The following is a 16,420-nucleotide window of genomic DNA, read 5'->3' on the forward strand; positions in this document are numbered from 1 at the left end:
CTGGATGGGGCTTTGAGCAACCTGATCTAGAGAAAGACGTCCCTGCACATGGCAGGGGGGGGTCAGACTAGACAAGTTTTAAAAAATTCTGACCCAAACCATTCCATGGTTTTAAGTTCACATTTACTATTTTTTTTTTTAATTTGACCATGCTAAAGGAAAGACTAGTTGATGCTTCTGCTAAAAATTTCGTGTTGTTATAGATGTTCATGTGATGTTTAATATTGCTGAAACAGCTAAACATCGATGAAACAGTTACCAGTGTGAACTGAAGAGGAGCCTTATCAGTAATTTATAGTATTTTAACGCTACAACAGGAAAAAAAGAAAACTCCATAAATGATACAGAAAGCACACAACTGAACCTATGCCGACAGAAGTTAACAGCATGCAGCATTTTGACTTCTCAGAGCTAAGAAACAGCTCTGTAGATGCTGCAGTGTATCACATCAGTCCATTAATATTGTTCCATTTAATCACCTTAAAAAAATAATTTTTTTAATATCTAGAAAGATCAAAGAGATGCATCTCTCTCACTATCACTGACAAAGCCTTATAAAGCTGGCATACACCATTTTCAACCCCTTTTTTCTGTTTTAGTATAACTAGGAAGAAATCCAATTTCATAAAGGCAGGTAAAAAGATCCAGTTGCAGCCAGTCAAGAAAAAATAACCCCAAAGCTGTGAAACAGGAAAAGACATTAAAAAGGTTAAGAAAATTTGCTAGGCTACCAGAAGATCATCTAAGAAACTGAGTTTTATGCCAAGATATGCATCCAGCTCAAACAGTCAATTATTATCATAAAGAGACAAGGAAAAGAAGCAGTAAATAAAAGCTATAATGGTGTTCAGAAATACAGAATTTTCCATTCAGAAATAAACGGAGGTATGACAGCATCAACAGAGGAAGGGGGGAGATCCAGAAGAAAAAAAAAAGCAGCACAAGGTAAGTCATGTGGTGAGCAAATCAAAGAACCCACAGTTTCATGCACCTTTTTGATGTTTAAGTAGACCAAGAGAGCACACATCTCCATTTCAGCAGGGTGAAAGCATTTTCAGGGGAAGTGGAAAATAGATACACAAACGCAATAATAGAAGTTCACTCCTGCTGAAATCTACAGCAACGTTCCACCATTCTACTACTTCAGTTTCATAACTCATAAATATTTATTGACATGGTTCAAGCTCTGAATGTGGTGTATATCACCTCTTTCAAAGTTTTATGGTTTTTTTAGCCTTACCTTAACAAAAACAAGAGATTTTTACATCCAGACAAAAAAGTCAATGCACCAAGACCCAAGAAAAGGTTCTGTGTCTTTGCTGTTTTTCTAGTCTTATGACTAACTGTGGTATGGAAAAGTAAAACATACTGATAACTCACCAGAAATGCTGGGGGGGGGGGGAAGGGTGCCCTTTTTTTTTTTTCGCCTTTTCATGATGCACTTCATATAGCAGGAAAAATAGATAAGAAGTTCAGAAAGAAAAATTATAGGCCTTTCTTGAATAATACAAAACATTACTCAGGTCAGGAATATCTACAAATATTGTCAGAAAGCCACCTTTTCCTCAGGATGGAGGGGCTTCAGTTACCTATGCTTAGGCACAGAAGTCGTAATTAAATGCAAGCATCTGTCAAAGAAAATGCATTACAGACTACAGCAGCTGCTTTGAGAAAAAAATACCTATTATCACTGCTTCCCTACCACAGCAAAACCTCAGTTAAGAAAGAAAGGCATTTAAACCTACAGTCAGTCCCATATAAATACAATATAGAATTCTAGAGCTTATTTCACTGGTGGAAATCTTATTTTTACTAGTAATGTTTATGATATTAGAGTATGAAATAGACTCTTTCTGATTCTATTACAACATAAACTGAAATTATATACAGTATTGAAAGATATCGGTTGTCTTTGTTCTCTCTGGATTGCTCACTCTATAAAACACATTGTTCTGAGGGCATTTGCATCTCACCTCATACCAAACTACGGGTCTTGAATACATGCAGCCATTCTGTGTACTCAGGACAGAAAAGTTAAAGCGACACCACAATTTTTTTTCAGGTAGATCTACAACTTCACAGATTCTCATTGACATCTTAATACTAAATCATTTTATATACAAGGGAAAATGCAGTGGGTCATTCTCAGCTACAACTGCCTCTCCTACAACATGTGATGCTTACGTAAAATCTACAAAAACACAGAAAGTGGCCACTGACATCTGCCAGGTTTACTCCTCCAGTGATTTCCCAAGCCAAAAGTCTCCTGAACTAAGTAGACCCTACAAGATTTTCTTCTGGTTATAACCCTCATTATTGAATGACAGCACTAAGTAATAATAAGTATGTAAATCCCTTCTTTTCCTACAAATGAGGATATCCAACTTCAATCAGAGACATGTTGGCTGCAGCAGACACACATCTCAGCCTCACGCTGACAGCTGTGTTTAATGTGTGCTAATAGCTGCACACCCATATGCACCCTCCTTCACATTTCCAGAATGCAAGACAAAAATCCTATCAATACACCTTGACACAAACTAATCACCACAAAAGACTTGATACTATTAATAACGTTGACAGACAAAACTCTATCCTGTCTTTTCACCTCCTGGTAAAACAAAGATCAGCAAGCGAAAGGCATCTTTCCTCCTGTTTCTCAGGACAAGAGGCTACTTCTGGTGGCTGTGCAACAATGTGACAATTGTGACAGCAATCCTGGCAGACAGGTAAGCATTGTCCACTGAGTGTTTGCACAACTCTATTTTCATGTGCTGTCTTCATTCCCACTCCTCTCCTCCCACTGTTTTCTCAGGGATAAGAGTGTGGAAGCATTACCCATAAAACCAAACAGCTGCATCTACATATACTTTTAGGTGCGTTCATAGCAAATAGAAGAACTGTTTTAAGGTTGCACACTAAGAATATGCAATTCCAAAGACCACATTTTCCCCCCCACAGGAAAACTAATCCACACACTATATAAGAATTGACCAGCAATCACTCTTATTGATTGTACAAGGAAAAAAAATAAAAAACACTACAGTAGCATTTAAAGAGAAGAGAATTAAGGATTTCTGCTGTTAAGGGAGATAAAATACAATCTGCAAACACAGCTTATGGGAAACTAATCTCTGAAACACTATGATCAAAAAAAAAAAAAAGTTGGGGAACTTAGATTGATCAACACCATACCTTTATTCACATCTAGCCAAGGTTTCACTAACACTACTCAAGACCTTAGGTCCACACTGTGAAAAAGCTGGGGGCAGAGAGGAAATAAATTTAAAAAGTCTTCTAATATTTTCTAGAAGTCTTTGAGCCCACAAGCAGAATCCTCCAGCTACAGAGGAAGCAGAACAGCAGAGTTTGCCGACAGAGCTTGCAGTTCAGCTGCAGACCTTCTTCACATCAGCCACATCCTACAAAGAAGTGGCAGGTGCGACTCAAGGGAACCAACATTGCCTCCTGCCTGCAAACCACTCCCAAAGTACCCACAGCCTAGATCTTGTGCTTGTTAGACACGTGAATATTTTGGTGCACGGCTGATAACATGAGGAAGGCTGGCTACCTAATTTTGGTCAGGTGAAAGAAGCACCTCTGGATAGTTAAGCTGAGAAGTAAAAGAATGCAAGAATAGGACACACAAAGGAAATCAACCTTTGGTACCTATGTCTGATGTATTTCAATCTTCCATCTAGAAAGACATGTTAAGAGCTGCCAAAAAGGAAAAATTACTCTCCTTCTAGGTTGCATGCCATTCTTTGGCAATTTGGTCCAGAAAAAAAACAAACCAAACCCAAAACCAAACCCAAAACCAAACCCAAAACCAAACCCAAAACCAAACCCAAAACCAAACCCAAAACCAAACCCAAAACCAAACCCAAAACCAAACAACCAAGAATTTATATATTTGCTTTCTAGGTTCATCTAGACACCATGTGGATGCATTCCTCCACCTGTGCTCCCTTCCTCCAGCCCTTTGAACACACAGGTAGCATGGAGCAAGCAATATTTACATCAGGAAAGCTCTCTCTCGTTCAGGTACATTTACCAGTAAAACCGTTCTTCTGGACACTTAATTAGTTACATTTTACTGTCAGTATTCTGGAAATTGTCTTAAGGTTTGGGTCAACTATCTGAAGCTCTAAATTTCTTACTCCATCATTACATCAAGTCAATACCTAAATAACTTGCGGAGTGGAAGAGGAACTCAAGTTTTCAAGGAAAATGAGTGTTATACACAGGTTTCTTAAAAAAAAAAAAAATAGTTACAGGGAATAGCAGCCTTTAGTCTTCAGCAACACATTGCCTTCATATCACTTTCAGATATTCAGCAGCAATTCACTTGTTTTCATAGAAACATAGATCCTGAGTTGGAACGGACCCACAAGGATCATTGTGTCCAACTCCTGTCCCTGCATACGACAACCCCACAGTTCACACCATGTGTCCAGTCTCTTCTTGAACACTGTCAGGCTTGGAGCCATGACACCTTCCTGGGGAGCCTGTTCCAGGGCTCCACCACTCCCTGGGTGAAGAACCTTTTCCTGATGTCCAGCCAAAAATAGTTCTAACTCAATTTTAAGTTTCCTACATAAAAGCTCTCTTGATGTTAAGACACAACAGAATACGAGCCATATTTAGGCCCACTTTAAGGACGTTTTTCTTAACCATCTCTTCTTCTAGCATTGTCTCCAGTTCATCCACTGTAAAATCACAGTGGCTTTTTGATCCTCAGTCCTCATTTATCCCATACCTCCTAGTCTTTTGTCACGTACATGATAATCTGCTGCACTCACAAGCCCTTTTCAAACCTCTGATTCCTCTGAAAATGCTGTTAGAAATATTCAGTGGAGTATTTGCATAAATACTAGCTTATAGATGTCTCCCAAGTCCTTTCACTGCCACAACAGGTACTCCACCAGTCAGAGCTATGACTAATACTCCAAAATGCAGCTGGTAATCAGCAACTACTATCAACAGTTTCAAAGTTTATTTCAACACCACTTCTTCCAGTGATCAAACCCACCCTGCCTGGGACTGCCACATCCCTCGACTGACCACTGGGTTGGTCATACAGGTTGCTTTGATTATTGTAGAACAGTAGATAGGTAGATTAAAATCTAGGCAAAAAGAGTGCAGCGGGTTGGAATGAAATAATTTACAGTGGCTCTCCTATTCAGAAATTTTTCATACAGTATTGGTTAATTACCCTTAAAAGCTTCAAACATTTGCAGCACAGTAAGTTAAATTCAATCTTTTCATTTTTGTACACCATTTTCCTGTATCTCCAACATCTCTTCTTCCACACTATCCATACTGCCTGTTGGGTTGACTTACTTTAGCCCTTCAACAGAGTTTGCCAGTATTAAGTCAAACCTGCCTAATTTTTGGAAAGAGTTAGTGTGCTCATTATTCTATTCGCAATGCTGTGGTTTTTATCTGCCTCTTGGGACTCATTAGCTACATTTATGCAACTGTGAACTCATTTACAATGTATGTTCTTAGTAAGATTTAAAGACCTGATCTAACAAGGGCAAACTTTGTTCCAAGTCGTCCACTCATCAACATAACAATCAATGAAACTGATCACGAGCATTAGGCACATACCTTACTCTTCACACACACACAAAAAGTGCAGTGAAAGTATGAGGCTCTTATTCAATTACAAAATGTGGCTCCCTTTTTTGCTTTTAAGTGCCTCTCAAAAGAAACAGAAAAGTAATTACTGACACACCTGTGTAACATAAAAGAAAGGAAGAGCAAGCTTAAAACCTGAAACACACTGGCTAACAACATCAAAAAATGAACTGATTTAGCAAAGAAAAAAAGAAGTGCTTAACTGTAATTACATCTTCCTGGCACTTAAAAACATAGTTTGTAAGCTGACTGTTACAAGTAATCTGAGTAGGTAATAATGAACACTTGAAGAATTTATTCAGAACGCAGAATAAACCTGAACTTATCACTATCAACATCAATGACTTAATCAGTATATCAGGGTTGTACCAAGCTCAGAAACAACTTTAAGTTAGCACCGTGATTAAAAACATGAAAAAAATCATGAGCTATCAACATATTGAAATGCTCAAGATCAGGTCCTACCTACACTGGAATATGCATTTCAAACATATAGGAGGCTAAAACATAGTCTTGTCAGGTAAGAGCTAGGTTGAACTGGAACTCCAAATCAAATAGCTCTCTATGAAGTCCATCTAACAGCAAAGTAACTCTCTAACTAAGCATCTGTATTAAGTCTTAACACTTAAACCAGATTCTTGCAGTATGTCACAGCTTGACATCTTGACAATATACACCAAAACATTCTTCAAACAAAATCAATGAAAACATTTGCGTATCTCTCAATACTTACATTTGCATGCTTATCTTAGACCCATCCTCCAAAACCAGCCCCTAAACTCACTGCCACCAAGTCAGCCCTCCTACTTTAGAAGTTATCACCCTACTACTCAGATGTTTCCCCTCATCACCTTAATTTACTCATCCACCCATCATGCCTTACTCCCCAGGTGCCAATATTACCAGCAATCTTATGTGTCAGCTTTCCCTCTAAATCCGCGTATTTCCTTGTATCTTAACCATTTTCTCCGATCTCATTACAGAGCCTCAGCAACTACCTTGAAAATGTATATCTTTGTTTCCACAACTCCAGTGTTACTCACAGTAACACAGTTACTCACAAATTCAATATTTTTCTCCCTCAGATGAAGCTTTAATAGCTTTGTATTATTCCTTTCTTTACCAGCACATTCCCACTCCCAGATGACACACATTCAACTGGTTGAGTGTCTCAGGTGTACATCCAGCACCATTTTCAACCTGGGCTTCTCTAATCAGCTTGGATCAAAATAATATTTTGCCTGGTCACCTATGTCAATCTGTGGCATAGGAATGAATCTGTATATTCCTGTGTTTTCTTTTCAGATATCTATCTGTAAACTTTTTTTTTTAGTAATACTATAACATAGATGATCCTCTCTAGATGTGATTCCCCAGGCATCAATCCAATTATTCTGATTGTTAAAAGTCAACACCACCCACCAATGTCATCAATTATATGACCCCATCTATGTTTTTTTCTTGACTACAGTACTTCCACTGTGCTTAAACACAGGAATGTCAAAGGATTCCTTCATCTCATATGGGTCATATTAATCACTAAATGAGCAATGAAGCTGGTGAGGGGTCTGGAGCACAAGTCTGATGAGAAGCAGCTGAGGGAACTGGAGCTGTTTAGCCTGGAGAAAAGGAGGCTGAGGAGAGACCTTATTGCTATTCACAACTATCTGAAAGTAGGTTGTATCATAGAGGGTGTTGTTCTCTTCTCCCAAGCAACGAGTGACAGAACACGAGGGAACAGCCTCAAGTTGCACCAGGGAAGGTTCAGATTGGATATTAGGAAAAATTTCTTCACATAAAGTGTTGTGAAACTTTGGGACAAGCTGCCGAGGGAAGTGGTTGGCTCACCATCCCTGGAGGTGTTTAAAATATGTGTAGATGAGGTTCTTAGGGATATGGTTTAGTGATGGACTTGGCAGTGTTAGGTTTATCATTGGACTTGCTGATCTTAAAGGTCTTTTCCAACTTGAATGATTCTACAATTTTACAGCTCAAAGCAAAGACATAAAAGAAAACTGCAACTCAAAAAATAAATCTAAGAGTTTTGCTATCTAGATAATGTGTCATCACTGTCTTTGTGGACTGAAAACACATATAAAATCCTCAATCTTTGTTCTGAGCTAAAACCCTAGGTTCCTATCAAGATTATTAGAGAAAACTTATTTGACCACTCTATGTTTTGTTTTTTAAAAAAAAGCCACACCACACTAAGTGTTCAAAGACTACTACTATGATCAAGCTGACAGGAAATGATCAAAAAAACAGAGTAACCATCTTCAAATTTAGGCAGGTAGTGCTACTTTTACAGAGCACTGAGGCCTAGTATCCGCCATGACTCTTTGACAAGCATCAGTCCCTGGTTTCATGTGGAGCATTTGAATGTATGCTTTGCAGGATGAAGTTCTAAACTATTAAATCAAAATCTGAAAGGAACAAACTTCAATGTGTACGACTGGGTTTAACAGACACACACGTTTCTGATAACATCAACTCACAATATGGATTTATATATGAAATTTAGTTACTGGCTATAACTTACTCTATTTTATATTCTGTTCGCTGGTGCTCTGTGACACCTTTCCTCTGTCACAATTAGCATTTAAAATAAATGAAAAATTAATTGTACAGACAAGAAATCAAGTTCCACAACAATACAACTACACAAGATCACGACATCAGTAGTTTACAATGCTAGTGAGTTGGTTTTTTAGAATGGATACCATACCATCCTAAGCAAGATTTTTCAGCTCTACCAGAGAAAATATCTGTAAACTAAAGGCAGTACAAAAATTAAAAATAATTTAATTCAGAGCAAGGTATCTTAAACCAGCAAATAATACTGTATGCAGGTACAAAATTATACATACACTATTACTGAACACAATGAATTATAATAATGTATTGCATTCTTTTCACAAAATTGTCAAACTACATGCTTTAATAAATGGCAGCTTTAAAATTTTATTTAGGAAAAGTAGCTTTTGCTGAACAATGTTATATTTTACAACTGAATCCATGAATTTCAATTACATTATCTTGATTTAAAAGGGCATGACATATTATAGAAAGAAATACTTGGTTCAAACCCCTGTGAAATAAAGTGAAAACAGTGAAATACTGAAAATTGCAGGTATCTAAACATTTCTACAGAAAGAACTGTGTTTAAGAATTTTAAGACCAAAAAATTGTAACTCATGGAAGTGCCTCCAGGGAAGAGTGACCACAGCATGAATGATTTTACAGTCCATTCAAGTCCATTCAGGCAGGAGGGAGAAATGAGTTGAGAGACAGAAATTTCTAAACCAGGTAGTTTGAAAGAGGAATTTGAAAGACAGAAGTTGTATTTTTGAAAAAACATTCATCCATAAAATTAAAATCTTACTTGGAAGAAAGGGGTAAAGAACCACTACTTTTTTTATCTGGTTCTATGCTGACTGTTAATTTCATAGCAACTGTAGGTGAATTTTCCTTTATGAACATATGAAAACAGTTAAGATGAACCACAAATTACTGTTTAAGAGTCTTAAATTATTTAGATGCATAAGCCTGACTTAAGCCCTGAAAGCTCCGTGCTCTCACATATCTATGCCGATTTTAAAAGCCGAACTGAAGTCCTTTTTCACATTGTAACCTGTGTTCATATCTACATTTGATGGTGTATCTAATCTAAATGAGATCTGACAGAAGGATCCATAAATGCCACAGAAGGAAGGATGAATTTTTATGATTGCTGTGAGCAGAGAAAAGAAGTGACCTTTTCAGTGTGCTTTCCCTTACAGCTGCAGAGACACAGCACTGCTATTAACAAGTTCTTCACTAATGTCTTTATGGATGTGAGACTGCAGCACTTGCTGAATACTCTGTCTTTACCTACTTCCTCAAATGTTAATTTCAGGAAGAAATACATTGGTACCACGTAAACGACAACTTTCTAGGAAAAACATTCAAGGAACAAGCTAAAAAATGTTTGTTGCCACATTGCCAAGCCATCACATTTCACCCTCCCCTTAGAAAGCCTCTACCAAAGATTGTGTGTGAAAATTGGAGAACAGCCATTTCACTGCTGACAGAAAACCCTTGGCACAAGTCAAAGAGTTACAGATTAAATAGCAATGGGGAGAGGTGGGAGCCATATGTGACCACATTTGGAAGGCCACATGTGGATGTATAAATGCACTACCAGGAAAATTTTGTGGTCATAGATTAGGACTGTGAATAATGTCAGGTACTCCAGGAGAAGGAAACACTCTAAGTTGAAGTTTAAAAAAATTCACTATCCAGAAATTGTAAGCACTGTTCCGGGCTTCATGCAACATCTGCCCCTTCCATGAAGCTCTATGTAGAACATTCAGAGGCTGCCATCAGCCATGGAAATGTATCCCAGGTAGACCTTCAGTGAAGTGCCAGAATAATCTCCAAACAACCTCTCCTGTCCCAAGGCCTTCTCCCAGAGGCACATCCTAGAAACAAACCCTCAGAACCTTCAGGCAAGTCTTCTGGATACCAATACTTCCCCTAAGGTACTGAGGAAGAACTGGATTAAGTTTGTGTCTACAGCTACTAATTTTGCCAGTTGGAAACAAAAGAAGCTCAAGGATAAAGATATACAGGCTCTGCCTAGAGGACACATGCTCTTTTAGATATTTGCCAGACAACCTGCCCAAGCAGTAGAAATATGGAAGCTGATACCTGAAGAAGTCAGAACTGTTCCTTCCCACTCATCACCCCAAAACCTGCTCTTAAATTAAAATCACCTCAGGGAAGCTGAAGTTCTAGGCTAGATAAAGGTACAAGTAACTTAATCTGATTCAGCAGAAGAGAAAGCCAGGTGTGACAGGATATATATCCTATCCAATTGCCAGCCACCAGAACTGGGGGAATTCAGACCTATCTTACATCCATATCTGACAGGAGGAGAAGATGTGAGCTTTTGCATATAGCTGCAGAACAAACGGGAAACAGAGACTTGTCCATGCAAGGCAGGCAATGACGCCCTGCACTGAAGCACTATGGTGACATCTTGAGTACAGCTCTAGAGACTCCCGCTCTCCCAGCGTTCTTGTTCTCTGCTGGAACTGTCTGCGGCCCAGTAGACACCTAACTACTTAAGAAATGCCGAACATGAAAACTTCTTACACAGCAGGACCTCCAAGCTTGATTTGAGATCAAACACAGCTGTTCCACTTCTAGCATTGCTCTGTCAGCTCTCTCTAGGATATGACTGGGACAGATTATCAAGCAAAGCAGCATTGTCATAAGCAGACACCACACGACTGCTAGTTTCAAGTGTCCACTCCAGGCTGAAGGAGGGGGACTTGAACTGAGAATGTCTTGATCCACTCATCATCCAGCTCAGTCTAGAAAATTGCGAAATAAAGATGTAGTGTTACCAAGTTGCTTTAAGCCATTTTTTTCTGTAGGTTACCTATCCAGGATGTATTTCACAGTCTGCAAAGCCAAAGATCGCAACTACTATCTCCAGACACCTGCTCGCTCCCCTGTACTTTAAACACACCAGACATGGTTTAGACCTATTCTCCTGGTCATGAGGAGGTAAAGGATCAGAATCATGTGGGAAGTTACTGATCTGGAGAACCAGAGACTTGAGGAACAACTAGTAAACCTAAGCTGATTTTGAACAAGTAACATGGGCAGGACCCAGCGAAAACTGCTGACTGTCCATGCCAGGAGCATACACTCATGTTGTTTAAGCATACTCCACTGACATCTCTAGTTAGGCTTGGAGCAACAAGCGCTGAAGACACTTGGAGAAGGCACTCATGCCTCCCTCTTGCCTCCAAGTTTTGTTCTCAGCTTGTCCAGATTTGTGTGCTGTGAGCTAGCAAAGACTTGTATGCTAAACAATGGTAGGATGCTGCTTGAGCTTCAGTGTTTCAGTCTGTCACATCTGTGTTGCTTTGGTCATCATCTCCTTCCTGCCATCAAAGGTTGACTACATGCAGACATTCTCCTGGCATGTAGCTGGAGTTTCATGAAAGCTGGAGAAGCATTAGAAATTGCAGGCAGAGCTGTATGGTGGCTGTCACAGGTGTTGTGACTTGGAATAATCCACTCATTATCCAGAGGGTTTCTGTAATTTGGATGCTGAGCATGGCAGGACTTGTCTCAGGAAAATATGAGCTCTTTTTCCTTCTCCTCCCATGACGAGTTGTCCTTCTTGAATCTGCATCACTAAGAGGCCTATAATCCAAATTTCTGCATTGTTCAGGCCAAAAAGGAATAAAAAATTAGCATAAGACTTGTCCATGCTAGTTGCCCATGGCTGGTAGAAAGCTTTCTGTTTAGAGACAGACTGGGATCTAGGCTTCCATGGGGAAAAATATAGGGAAAGAAAACATCCTTTCTCACAAGAGATGGCACAATCATGTTTAAGAAGATCTTGTACCAGCACCGGATCTGTCAATATTGGCTCAGCACGTGCCCTTTAGTATGTATAGATAATCACGTTGTGATTACCCATGACTGCGTAGCCACTAGGCCAATATAGTGGCCAGCTGTATTCCCTGGGTAACATCCTTCCACTCATGATTGTTTTAACCAGCTACTCTACAACAGGTTTGAGAAGACACAATGCACAGAGACCTGCAATATTCCTGGACTCCAGATACTCCTCTATGGGATATGGCACAAGTCACAGTGCAGTAGTCAGAAGAAGCAAGAAAAAAAGTATTGGATTGCTGGACAATATTGCCAGCACCTTGCATGCTTAAGATGCATGCTTTAGATGAGCCTACAGAGAGATGCAATGGCTTAGGATGTACACCTGAGCATCTAGAGGATATAAAGTTGTACATATAGGGAAATTAGTCCTATAATCAAAAGCAATTTCACCACAACTAAATTCAGACTCACAGTTGTAGAGTGGCATCTAATGTTTCTCTGTGCAGAAAGAATCCCAGCCTTCATGAGCAACGATGGATTAAACTTTACATGCTTAGACACAGCCAGAGCATTCTACTTTCTCTACATGGTATTTATGCCCACTGCACACAGTAATTAGAGGGTAGCTGAAATTCGACTAAGATTGTAAAGAAACAAACATTCTTTCTGGATAGAATCATGCAGAAAATGTCCTTCTTTGCTACTGGAACAGCAGATTGAAACTGATTGCATTTAAACTTATTGTAGGGAGAAATGCAGACTTTAGCTCTTTCTCTTACAGGTGAGGCCACAGTTTCTTCATACCTCATTATTCTAAAGCAAAACAAGCGTTGAAAGTGCCTTCTTTCCTTCAGCTTCTTTATTTCAGTTATTCAATTCACTCCAAATTGTCTCCAGTACTTATACACAAAGCTATAATTACCTTCTCTGAGTCAGTAACAAGAAAAAAGGGAAAATACACTCCATTCTATAACAACATGGCAGATTTTGCAACCTTACATGGAGTGGAGGGCTCTTCTGTTGATCCTTTTTTGTTACAGGAATTATGCACTGAATAGTAAATAAATTCTATTATATTATTAAATCTAGTTTATTTCCACTGGGACATGAAAGATGACTCCTTCTAACCAGGAACTCAGCACCAAAATAGAGTGTGCCTTCAAAAGATAAAAAGATTTTAAAAAGAGACTTCGCTATTACTTGATGCTATTGCCTGTCCAGGCGTAAATTTTTTAACTCCGTATATCTTATACATTCCCAGCACAATGGGAATTTTAGTATTCAATTAGCAAAAATGTGTTGGTTTTTGTTGTTGTTGTTGTTTGGTTTGTTTGTTTGTTTACTTTGAGACTCTCTAAATCCGCCCTTTCAATCTTTAACTGACTCAAGATATATCTTACAAAAGTTTTCCTTCCATGGTATATAAAGTGTTGGTATGCCCCTTGCTATGATTCGTGATCAAGTGAGAGAGATCCAAGATCCCATGTTGTGGAGAACAGTTCTGTAATGACCTCTTCTTGCAGCTTCCAGGGTGAGGGTAGATGCAGGATGGAGACCTGATCACGTGTTCACTCCCTGTTGCTCCCAGGTGATACTTCTCCAACAGTGACGTTGGTTGGCTCTGAGTATTTTCTAGTTGGCATCAACCAATATGATATCAACTAAATCTGTTGCCTGTGTTAGTCCTTATAGTTATGTCCAAAGCCTCCATTTCTTCCCAGATCTACATCCATTTAAATTATTATGATTTTAGTGGCTTTATTCTCACATGCAATTCTTCGGATGAAAGTTATTTTTTCTTCTTTTACTACAGAATTGCAATTAAAAAAGCAAAGCTTCTATCAATTTTTGGGTGCACTGCGAAAAAAAAAAAATCAATGCAAAGTGAAACAACAGCATTCCAATTTATTCCTCCTAGGAAACGGGAAGCACAGCAGTAAGTAACCTTAAAGAAACTAAACCAAAGAGCTTCCTCATCTATTCCAGATTAAAAAGATATTTTTCACTCCCTTAAACTTCCCTTTATTTCTTCTGGCAGCACTGTTCTAAGTGTCTAATCAATACATTATTTTAAAGATGGACACAGAATGAAACATAACTGGTTTCAAGTACCATTTGTTATGTAGCATCAATGCTTACTGCCCATATGCAGAGCATTATTTTGACTTTAAATAATTTAACAACTGGGAAATGGTTATAACTATATGAAATCCTGATTCAGAGACAATTATTTCTTCAGCTATCTTCTACACAAGATTTATATCTACATTTGTAGTTCTGGTGATGCTACAGCCAACATTATTCTGTACTAGGGTAAACACAGAGAATTCAGGTGTAGCAGTTATCTTTCAAAGTATAAATATTATTATTATATCCTCTTTTCATAACAAAACATGAAACTCCTGTAATTCTGTATTACATAATAAAGTATTGTAATAGATAATAAAACAGGTGAAAAACCTAGAGTTATATACTGATTATTCACATAAATTCTATGTCATCATTAGTAGTTTCTGACAAAAGCTTCCTGATCAAAATGGGTAATTTTCTTTAAATGGTGCTTAGTTTTTCCAGAAACTTCAATTTTACAGAAAACATTTCACATAATTTGCATTATGCTTCAGATTTTTAAGTATCATCCAAAGTATGAGAGTGCCATTACGACTGAAAATCTGAGGACTAGATGATGATATGCAATTAGATTTAATTCAGTATAGTTAGATTGCATTGCTAGCTAACACATTTCCAACCTGATGCAAGTCAGATTCTCATTTTATTTACCTTGATATGTGTCAGTAATATCAGCACCATTAATATCAGTATAGTTAATTATTCCTTTGCCTAACTGGAACAGCAACATTAGTGGAAAACATACATAAGAGAATAAACACCCTGCATACAAAAATCTGATGGATCATTGCACTGCTGTTCAGTACCTGCTTTAAGGATGAAAAGTCATTGTCTTTGCTTTGCTTTATGTGTGCTTATCACATACTCCACATCTCTTTGTGATATATGACTTTAAGGAAAAAAAACAAACAACCACACAACAACAACAAGATAAATAGATTAAATCCCAGTTCTGGCCTTAGCAATCTACGCAGCTCCCATTCACTTTAGAATATACCTATATACCATACATGGCAGAATTTGGTCTTTTCATCATCTTGATTTTACCATATCTGGAGCAGGAAGCTATATAGTGTTCATTTTTCACAAAGGAGAGTAACAGAAAAACACCATATACATACCACAACAATAGGGACCTGAAAAAGAAGCAATCATACGATGCTTAAAGCGAAATACTTTAGCTTACGTATCACATAGCTAACCAATTTCATTCAAGAAAATAACCATCCATCAGAGTAAGCAAGGAGAATTAAAGTATTTTTGTAGTCTAGCTTACTCTCCATTTGTTTTCATTATATTTCTGTGGCCTCAAAACAAGAAAAATATGCCTTTTCATTCTCTCTCCTGAAGGAGTCAGACTGAAATCAGTCTTTTTTCTTAACATAACAATTAATCTATTATGCGGCTTCATTATCCACACAGAAGTACACTTTAATATTTCTGACATTTCTATGCATAAAACCTAAGATATGGTCCAAATGTCACCTGAAAAAAGACAGACTCTCAGTTGTGTCTCCTTGTCCCCTCTTGCAGCACAGTCTCTTCTTACAAAGACAGCGATACACTCCACAGAAATGAAAGGAGTGAGGAGGAATGATGCATTCAGACTTCACAGGGGATAAACATCCCAGCAGCTGTCTCCAGAAGTACCGATAACCTTTCTGAGGATAAGTAAATGAGAAGCTGGGTCAGAAACGACACTCGATTTGTCACTACAGAGTCAATCAGCACTCCCACATTTCTCACATGCAATGTATGCAGATTCTGCATAAAAACTGCAGTGAAATTGTAGAAGCAGTTAGGTTTCTACTTTGTGACCTAGTGAAAATGTATTTCATTTGCCAGACACTCAAAAAAATCTCCTATGCGTACCAGCACGCTCTACTTGCAAGTAATCAGAATACACCAAAGAAGATACAAACTTACATTCAGGCATCACTAGGAAAACTAGTGATGGAGGGGACAGAAGCATGCAGATATTTTGATGTAGGGAAAAATGTACCTAGAGTGCATGCCAAAATCTATTGCAAGTATTTAAAGTTAACTGACAAAAGATGGCAAAGAAGAATCATCAAGGACTGCTTTTGATACACTTTTGTAGCTTCTTCACTGTTTTGATGGTCTGTCTAAACTATGTCAGCCTGTCTGGGCCAACGTAATAACTAAATGAACACCAAGAGTCTCCCCACTTCAATCCCAACTCCCACGCTCCCTGTCACTTCTGCTCCTGGCTGGCAAAGAGATG

The 16,420-nt window shown here is 38.3% G+C and overlaps 1 protein-coding gene across 7 annotated transcripts in view; it reads right to left on the reverse strand.

The window, feature by feature from the left end:
• HDAC9 (histone deacetylase 9) overlaps positions 1-16,420 on the reverse strand; it is a 466,647-nt gene that overhangs the window by 440,515 nt on the left and 9,712 nt on the right. For 5 of the 7 annotated variants that reach the window (XM_071805061.1, XM_071805060.1, XM_071805074.1 and 2 more), the window contains one exon: positions 15,661-15,836. The exons of the other annotated variants lie outside the window; for them this stretch is intronic. The gene's annotated coding sequence lies outside the window, so the exon portion shown is untranslated. The remainder of the gene's footprint in view (positions 1-15,660; positions 15,837-16,420) is intronic. 7 annotated transcript variants of the gene reach the window in all.

This window comes from Patagioenas fasciata, chromosome 2, assembly GCF_037038585.1.
Source record: "Patagioenas fasciata isolate bPatFas1 chromosome 2, bPatFas1.hap1, whole genome shotgun sequence".
NCBI classification, from domain to species: domain Eukaryota; kingdom Metazoa; phylum Chordata; class Aves; order Columbiformes; family Columbidae; genus Patagioenas; species Patagioenas fasciata.